General features: G+C 42.5%; 1 protein-coding gene across 3 annotated transcripts in view; it reads right to left on the reverse strand.

Moving 5' to 3' along the window:
* Positions 1 to 7,393: 7,393 nt before the first annotated feature.
* LOC138021818 (uncharacterized) overlaps positions 7,394 to 7,500 on the reverse strand; it is a 44,677-nt gene continuing 44,570 nt past the window's right edge. For all 3 annotated transcript variants that reach the window (XM_068868836.1, XM_068868835.1, XM_068868837.1), the window contains one exon: positions 7,394 to 7,500. This exon is cut by the window's right edge and continues 2,024 nt beyond it. The gene's annotated coding sequence lies outside the window, so the exon portion shown is untranslated.

The following is a 7,500-nucleotide window of genomic DNA, read 5'->3' on the forward strand; positions in this document are numbered from 1 at the left end:
ATCACAAGCATTCACAAGATCGCTATCATAAGCATTTACAAGATCGTTCGTGCGTAGCGTAACTTAAATGCTTGTTATCACACTATCCGTTCTTTATAAGAAATTTTCTTGCGTGCTATCCGTTCTTTATAAGAAATTTTCTTGCGTGCCTACATGTGCTAATCAATTCTGATCTTTTGTTCAGGGATGCAAGATCGCTGTGACAGATGATAAAGAACTTTTCTAAGTTACACAGATTGCATGTTTTTGTTACGTTCGTGTACGCTCTCGCCTTTCCCAGGATCTTCCATGTTACTTGATAGTTAGCTCCTTCTTCCTTTAAATGCCATATGTGTTTACTCAGCTCGGTTTGATTCCGTTGCGTTTCCTTGATAAATGATTGCTTGTGATTTGCGAGTCTGGCCTTGAAAGTGGTGTCAGTGAGCCCTACGTATGTTTGTACGCTTTCGTTGTTGCCCGATGTGACGGTTGCTTGGTAAACGATACCCTTGGCTAGGCACTGATTATCTAAAGGGCACTCTGCCTTCTTTCTACAATTGCATAGGTTTTGGCTGGGGTCTTCTGTGTTTGGCTTTATCAGATTCTTGTTGTGCGCGCTAATGATTGATTTCACGTTGGGCATGCAGCTGTATGACAGCTTAAGGGTGTTGCGATTGAATATGGCGCGCAGGACGTGGCGCCTAGGAAAACATTGCCTCACGATTTTCAGAAACTCTCTTCCTAGGTTGGTTTTTACTCTGGCGTCAAATGGAGGGTTGAACCAGGTGATGTTTCTAGTTCGTTTTCGCCGTCTTTTATTTCTTCGATCTTTCGGGGCGAAGTGTAGCTTGTACTCGTAGCCACTTTTTTCCAGGGCCGCTTGGTACGGTGGAGCTGCATTGTTGAATTCCCTCTCATCGGATGATATGTCTGACAGCCTTTGGTTTATGCTTTCTGGGATACGTTTCAGTATTTCGGGCGGGTGGTTACTCTTTGCGTGGACGTATGAGGGTGTGTTACCAGGTTTCATGTACGGTTGGTGTTTGCCATTGTTGAGGTTCAGTGTCACGTCCAGATAATTGATTACTTTCTTGTTCGCTTCGATGGTTATTTTCAATCCTTTCTCACTGAACACGGCGCATATTTTCTTCTTTGCTGTTTCGACCATTTGTGGAGTATCATGAGAGACAGCTAGACCATCATCTCTATACAGTCCAATATCGTTTCCGCAGATGGGTTTCAAATGTGTTAGCATGTAGACAATTATAAGCTCACATGTTTCTGCGCCATCGTACGAGCCCATGGTCACATCAAATAAGCCACTTTTCTTTACCCAAGGGGATTCTCCGCTGTAAAGCAGGTTTTGTTTTGCATGCGTAATTATGTTTATTTCCTCTGGTGGAATGTTCGTGTAGTTCGCGGCGAACTCAATCGCTTCGGCTAGGAGCTTTTCGGTGATTGATGGATAAAAGTCCACGATATCGAAGCATATGAATTGTGCTGTTTGCTTCTCCTTAATTCCGTTGAACCATTCCAGTACTGATTGCGTGTTTCTCCAAAGGTTGACCTTTGTCGCAGTAGCTACGTTTTTCACGATCTTTTGAAGAATTTGTTTACTAATGCGTCCGATTTCTGATTTCGTTGGGCTGATTAATCGGCATGTCGGGGAGTTGGTGAAGTTTGGCTTATGGTCTTTTAAGGTTATGAAAGCGTCGCGCTTGGCCATTATGTCGATTCTATCTGAGAGGTCTAGCCTTTCGGAAATTTCCTTTGCTTCTTTATTGATCTTATCCTCTTGTGTTTTTTGTGCTTTCTTGTATGACTTTTGGATGTTTTTGTTCAGGAGTTCGTTGTACTGGCCAGGTTCCATTCTGTAATAATTGGTGGTCTTGTCGGCTTTGACTATGAGGTGGTCGTCGTCATTGATCTTCTTGATGTCTTTACTCAGATCGCTTTGAAAATCGTTTCTTCTTTGCTCGAACTCCACGTTACTAATTAGCTCTGTCATTCTGCATTCAAAGTCTTTCAATTCCTCTATCACGGGCGGTGCGCGTCTCGAATTGAATCCGTACGTCTCCTTTCGATTTTGGTTCATTGATTCTGGGTGTAGGTACGCGTGGGCTCTCCATCGCATGTTGCGGATTAGTTTTTCTGTTTTCTCGATAAGCTTTACCAGGTAGTTCTTTTTCTTAGTGCAGGGGGTGTTTTTTGTAGAGTAGTCGAACGAAATCTTGTCCATTACGAAGATGCGTTGGGAGAGTGCTCTACAGCCGACGAACGGCGGAGCTAAGTATACCTTATGGTGTGTCCAAGTTTATCCTACGAAGAGTGCTCTACACCCACAAGTGGGGGAGCGTTACAATAGTTCAATGAATGGGACTAGTCGTTTGACATTTGCCTACAGGCCTGTTTCGTGGAGGCTTTAGGCTTCCACTCTTCAGGGCTTTTTTAATTAAACTGTGTGTTGCCTGCAGTATTTATAAATGGTCATCTTTCCACATACGTGCGTGCAAAAAATTCACGAGGTCATTAGTGTAAGTGTCCACAAACTCGCTATCACAAGCATTCACAAGATCGCTATCATAAGCATTTACAAGATCGTTCGTGCGTAGCGTAACTTAAATGCTTGTTATCACACTATCCGTTCTTTATAAGAAATTTTCTTGCGTGCTATCCGTTCTTTATAAGAAATTTTCTTGCGTGCCTACATGTGCTAATCAATTCTGATCTTTTGTTCAGGGATGCAAGATCGCTGTGATAGATGATAAAGAACTTTTCTAAGTTACACAGATTGCATGTTTTTGTTACGTTCGTGTACGCTCTCGCCTTTCCCAGGATCTTCCATGTTACTTGATAGTTAGCTCCTTCTTCCTTTAAATGCCATATGTGTTTACTCAGCTCGGTTTGATTCCGTTGCGTTTCCTTGATAAATGATTGCTTGTGATTTGCGAGTCTGGCCTTGAAAGTGGTGTCAGTGAGCCCTACGTATGTTTGTACGCTTTCGTTGTTGCCCGATGTGACGGTTGCTTGGTAAACGATACCCTTGGCTAGGCACTGATTATCTAAAGGGCACTCTGCCTTCTTTCTACAATTGCATAGGTTTTGGCTGGGGTCTTCTGTGTTTGGCTTTATCAGATTCTTGTTGTGCGCGCTAATGATTGATTTCACGTTGGGCATGCAGCTGTATGACAGCTTAAGGGTGTTGCGATTGAATATGGCGTGCAGGACGTGGCGCCTAGGAAAACATTCCCTCACGATTTTCAGAAACTCTCTTCCTAGGTTTTACTCTGGCGTCAAATGGAGGGTTGAACCAGGTGATGTTTCTAGTTCGTTTTCGCCGTCTTTTATTTCTTCGATCTTTCGGGGCGAAGTGTAGCTTGTACTCGTAGCCACTTTTTTCCAGGGCCGCTTGGTACGGTGGAGCTGCATTGTTGAATTCCCTCTCATCGGATGATATGTCTGACAGCCTTTGGTTTATGCTTTCTGGGTTTCAGTATTTCGGGCGGGTGGTTTCTCTTTGCGTGGACGTATGAGGGTGTGTTACCAGGTTTCATGTACGGTTGGTGTTTGTCATTGTTGAGGTTCAGTGTCACGTCCAGATAATTGATTACTTTCTTGTTCGCTTCGATGGTTATTTTCAATCCTTTCTCACTGAACACGGCGCATATTTTCTTCTTTGCTGTTTCGACCATTTGTGGAGTATCATGAGAGACAGCTAGACCATCATCTCTATACAGTCCAATATCGTTTCCGCAGATGGGTTTCAAATGTGTTAGCATGTAGACAATTATAAGCTCACATGTTTCTGCGCCATCGTACGAGCCCATGGTCACATCAAATAAGCCACTTTTCTTTACCCAAGGGGATTCTCCGCTGTAAAGCAGGTTTTGTTTTGCATGCGTAATTATGTTTATTTCCTCTGGTGGAATGTTCGTGTAGTTCGCGGCGAACTCAATCGCTTCGGCTAGGAGCTTTTCGGTGATTGATGGATAAAAGTCCACGATATCGAAGCATATGAATTGTGCTGTTTGCTTCTCCTTAATTCCGTTGAACCATTCCAGTACTGATTGCGTGTTTCTCCAAAGGTTGACCTTTGTCGCAGTAGCTACGTTTTTCACGATCTTTTGAAGAATTTGTTTACTAATGCGTCCGATTTCTGATTTCGTTGGGCTGATTAATCGGCATGTCGGGGAGTTGGTGAAGTTTGGCTTATGGTCTTTTAAGGTTATGAAAGCGTCGCGCTTGGCCATTATGTCGATTCTATCTGAGAGGTCTAGCCTTTCGGAAATTTCCTTTGCTTCTTTATTGATCTTATCCTCTTGTGTTTTCTGTGCTTTCTTGTATGACTTTTGGATGTTTTTGTTCAGGAGTTCGTTGTACTGGCCAGGTTCCATTCTGTAATAATTGGTGGTCTTGTCGGCTTTGACTATGAGGTGGTCGTCGTCATTGATCTTCTTGATGTCTTTACTCAGATCGCTTTGAAAATCGTTTCTTCTTTGCTCGAACTCCACGTTACTAATTAGCTCTGTCAAAACAGAGCTAATTAGTAACGTGGAGTTCGAGCAAAGAAGAAACGATTTTCAAAGCGATCTGAGTAAAGACATCAAGAAGATCAATGACGACGACCACCTCATAGTCAAAGCCGACAAGACCACCAATTATTACAGAATGGAACCTGGCCAGTACAACGAACTCCTGAACAAAAACATCCAAAAGTCATACAAGAAAGCACAGAAAACACAAGAGGATAAGATCAATAAAGAAGCAAAGGAAATTTCCGAAAGGCTAGACCTCTCAGATAGAATCGACATAATGGCCAAGCGCGACGCTTTCATAACCTTAAAAGACCATAAGCCAAACTTCACCAACTCCCCGACATGCCGATTAATCAGCCCAACGAAATCAGAAATCGGACGCATTAGTAAACAAATTCTTCAAAAGATCGTGAAAAACGTAGCTACTGCGACAAAGGTCAACCTTTGGAGAAACACGCAATCAGTACTGGAATGGTTCAACGGAATTAAGGAGAAGCAAACAGCACAATTCATATGCTTCGATATCGTGGACTTTTATCCATCAATCACCGAAAAGCTCCTAGCCGAAGCGATTGAGTTCGCCGCGAACTACACGAACATTCCACCAGAGGAAATAAACATAATTACGCATGCAAAACAAAACCTGCTTTACAGCGGAGAATCCCCTTGGGTAAAGAAAAGTGGCCTATTTGATGTGACCATGGGCTCGTACGATGGCGCAGAAACATGTGAGCTTATAATTGTCTACATGCTAACACATTTGAAACCCATCTGCGGAAACGATATTGGACTGTATAGAGATGATGGTCTAGCTGTCTCTCATGATACTCCACAAATGGTCGAAACAGCAAAGAAGAAAATATGCGCCGTGTTCAGTGAGAAAGGATTGAAAATAACCATCGAAGCGAACAAGAAAGTAATCAATTATCTGGACGTGACACTGAACCTCAACAATGGCAAACACCAACCGTACATGAAACCTGGTAACACACCCTCATACGTCCACGCAAAGAGTAACCACCCGCCCGAAATACTGAAACGTATCCCAGAAAGCATAAACCAAAGGCTGTCAGACATATCATCCGATGAGAGGGAATTCAACAATGCAGCTCCACCGTACCAAGCGGCCCTGGAAAAAAGTGGCTACGAGTACAAGCTACACTTCGCCCCGAAAGATCGAAGAAATAAAAGACGGCGAAAACGAACTAGAAACATCACCTGGTTCAACCCTCCATTTGACGCCAGAGTAAAAACCAACCTAGGAAGAGAGTTTCTGAAAATCGTGAGGCAATGTTTTCCTAGGCGCCACGTCCTGCACGCCATATTCAATCGCAACACCCTTAAGCTGTCATACAGCTGCATGCCCAACGTGAAATCAATCATTAGCGCGCACAACAAGAATCTGATAAAGCCAAACACAGAAGACCCCAGCCAAAACCTATGCAATTGTAGAAAGAAGGCAGAGTGCCCTTTAGATAATCAGTGCCTAGCCAAGGGTATCGTTTACCAAGCAACCGTCACATCGGGCAACAACGAAAGCGTACAAACATACGTAGGGCTCACTGACACCACTTTCAAGGCCAGACTCGCAAATCACAAGCAATCATTTATCAAGGAAACGCAACGGAATCAAACCGAGCTGAGTAAACACATATGGCATTTAAAGGAAGAAGGAGCTAACTATCAAGTAACATGGAAGATCCTGGGAAAGGCGAGAGCGTACACGAACGTAACAAAAACATGCAATCTGTGTAACTTAGAAAAGTTCTTTATCATCTGTCACAGCGATCTTGCATCCCTGAACAAAAGATCAGAATTGATTAGCACATGTAGGCACGCAAGAAAATTTCTTATAAAGAACGGATAGCACGCAAGAAAATTTCTTATAAAGAACGGATAGTGTGATAACAAGCATTTAAGTTACGCTACGCACGAACGATCTTGTAAATGCTCATGATAGCGATCTTGTGAATGCTTGTGATAGCGAGTTTGTGGACACTTACACTAATGACCTCGTGAATTTTTTGCACGCACGTATGTGGAAAGATGACCATTTATAAATACTGCAGGCAACACACAGTTTAATTAAAAAAGCCCTGAAGAGTGGAAGCCTAAAGCCTCCACGAAACAGGCCTGTAGGCAAATGTCAAACGACTAGTCCCATTCATTGAACTATTGTAACGCTCCCCCACTTGTGGGTGTAGAGCACTCTTCGTAGGATAAACTTGGACACATCATAAGGTATATATATATATATATATAGTAAATGGATGTTGACGTAAAACTGGAAAAATGTGATAAAACATGGCAGTTACAAAGATTTTGAATTGAAATACTAAGAGTCACGGAAAAATAGCGGAAATCACTCAAAATAATAAACTGAAATCTAATACGTTTCTTCGCGGATATTAAGACCGTTGGGATCAATTGTCCTGCCTTTTAAAATTAAAAAAGCTTCCCTGGCCTTACGGGTCGAGTCTCTGTTAGAAAATATTTTTTCCATAGGGATTAATTGCATCACTAAAATCAAATCTACGTTGTATCGGCTTTTGCTTAAAATATTTAGTTTCTCAACTTGAAATAACGCCGATCAGGTCAAGCCACTGATCCAACCTACACCGACAGGAAAATTGTCCACGGTTGCTTGCTTCGAAACTCTGGAATTAGAACGTCCCCTCCTCTATCTGGTTTCAAACGCCTCGTGAAAAACGTCTCCCTTAGGCACAACTACTGACTACTACACAAACCTTCAACGGTGGAATTTTAATACATTAATGTAGATAGACATAATAATAAATAGTAGGTCTTGTTATTTATTAATAGTAGGTCTTGTCGTGTTATATTTTCAATCTTCTTTTTCTCGAAGATAGTGGCTTTCCTTCCTCGGAGACCCAGGGGCAGTTAGTGGGAGCAGGGAAAAGTCTAAACAGGCGAGAAAAAAATTCGGGCGAAGAAAAGTCAAGAACGAAAATGCCCCCACTAACTG

The sequence above is a fragment of the Montipora capricornis genome, chromosome 10 (assembly GCF_036669925.1).
Source record: "Montipora capricornis isolate CH-2021 chromosome 10, ASM3666992v2, whole genome shotgun sequence".
Taxonomy (NCBI): Eukaryota; Metazoa; Cnidaria; class Anthozoa; order Scleractinia; family Acroporidae; genus Montipora; species Montipora capricornis.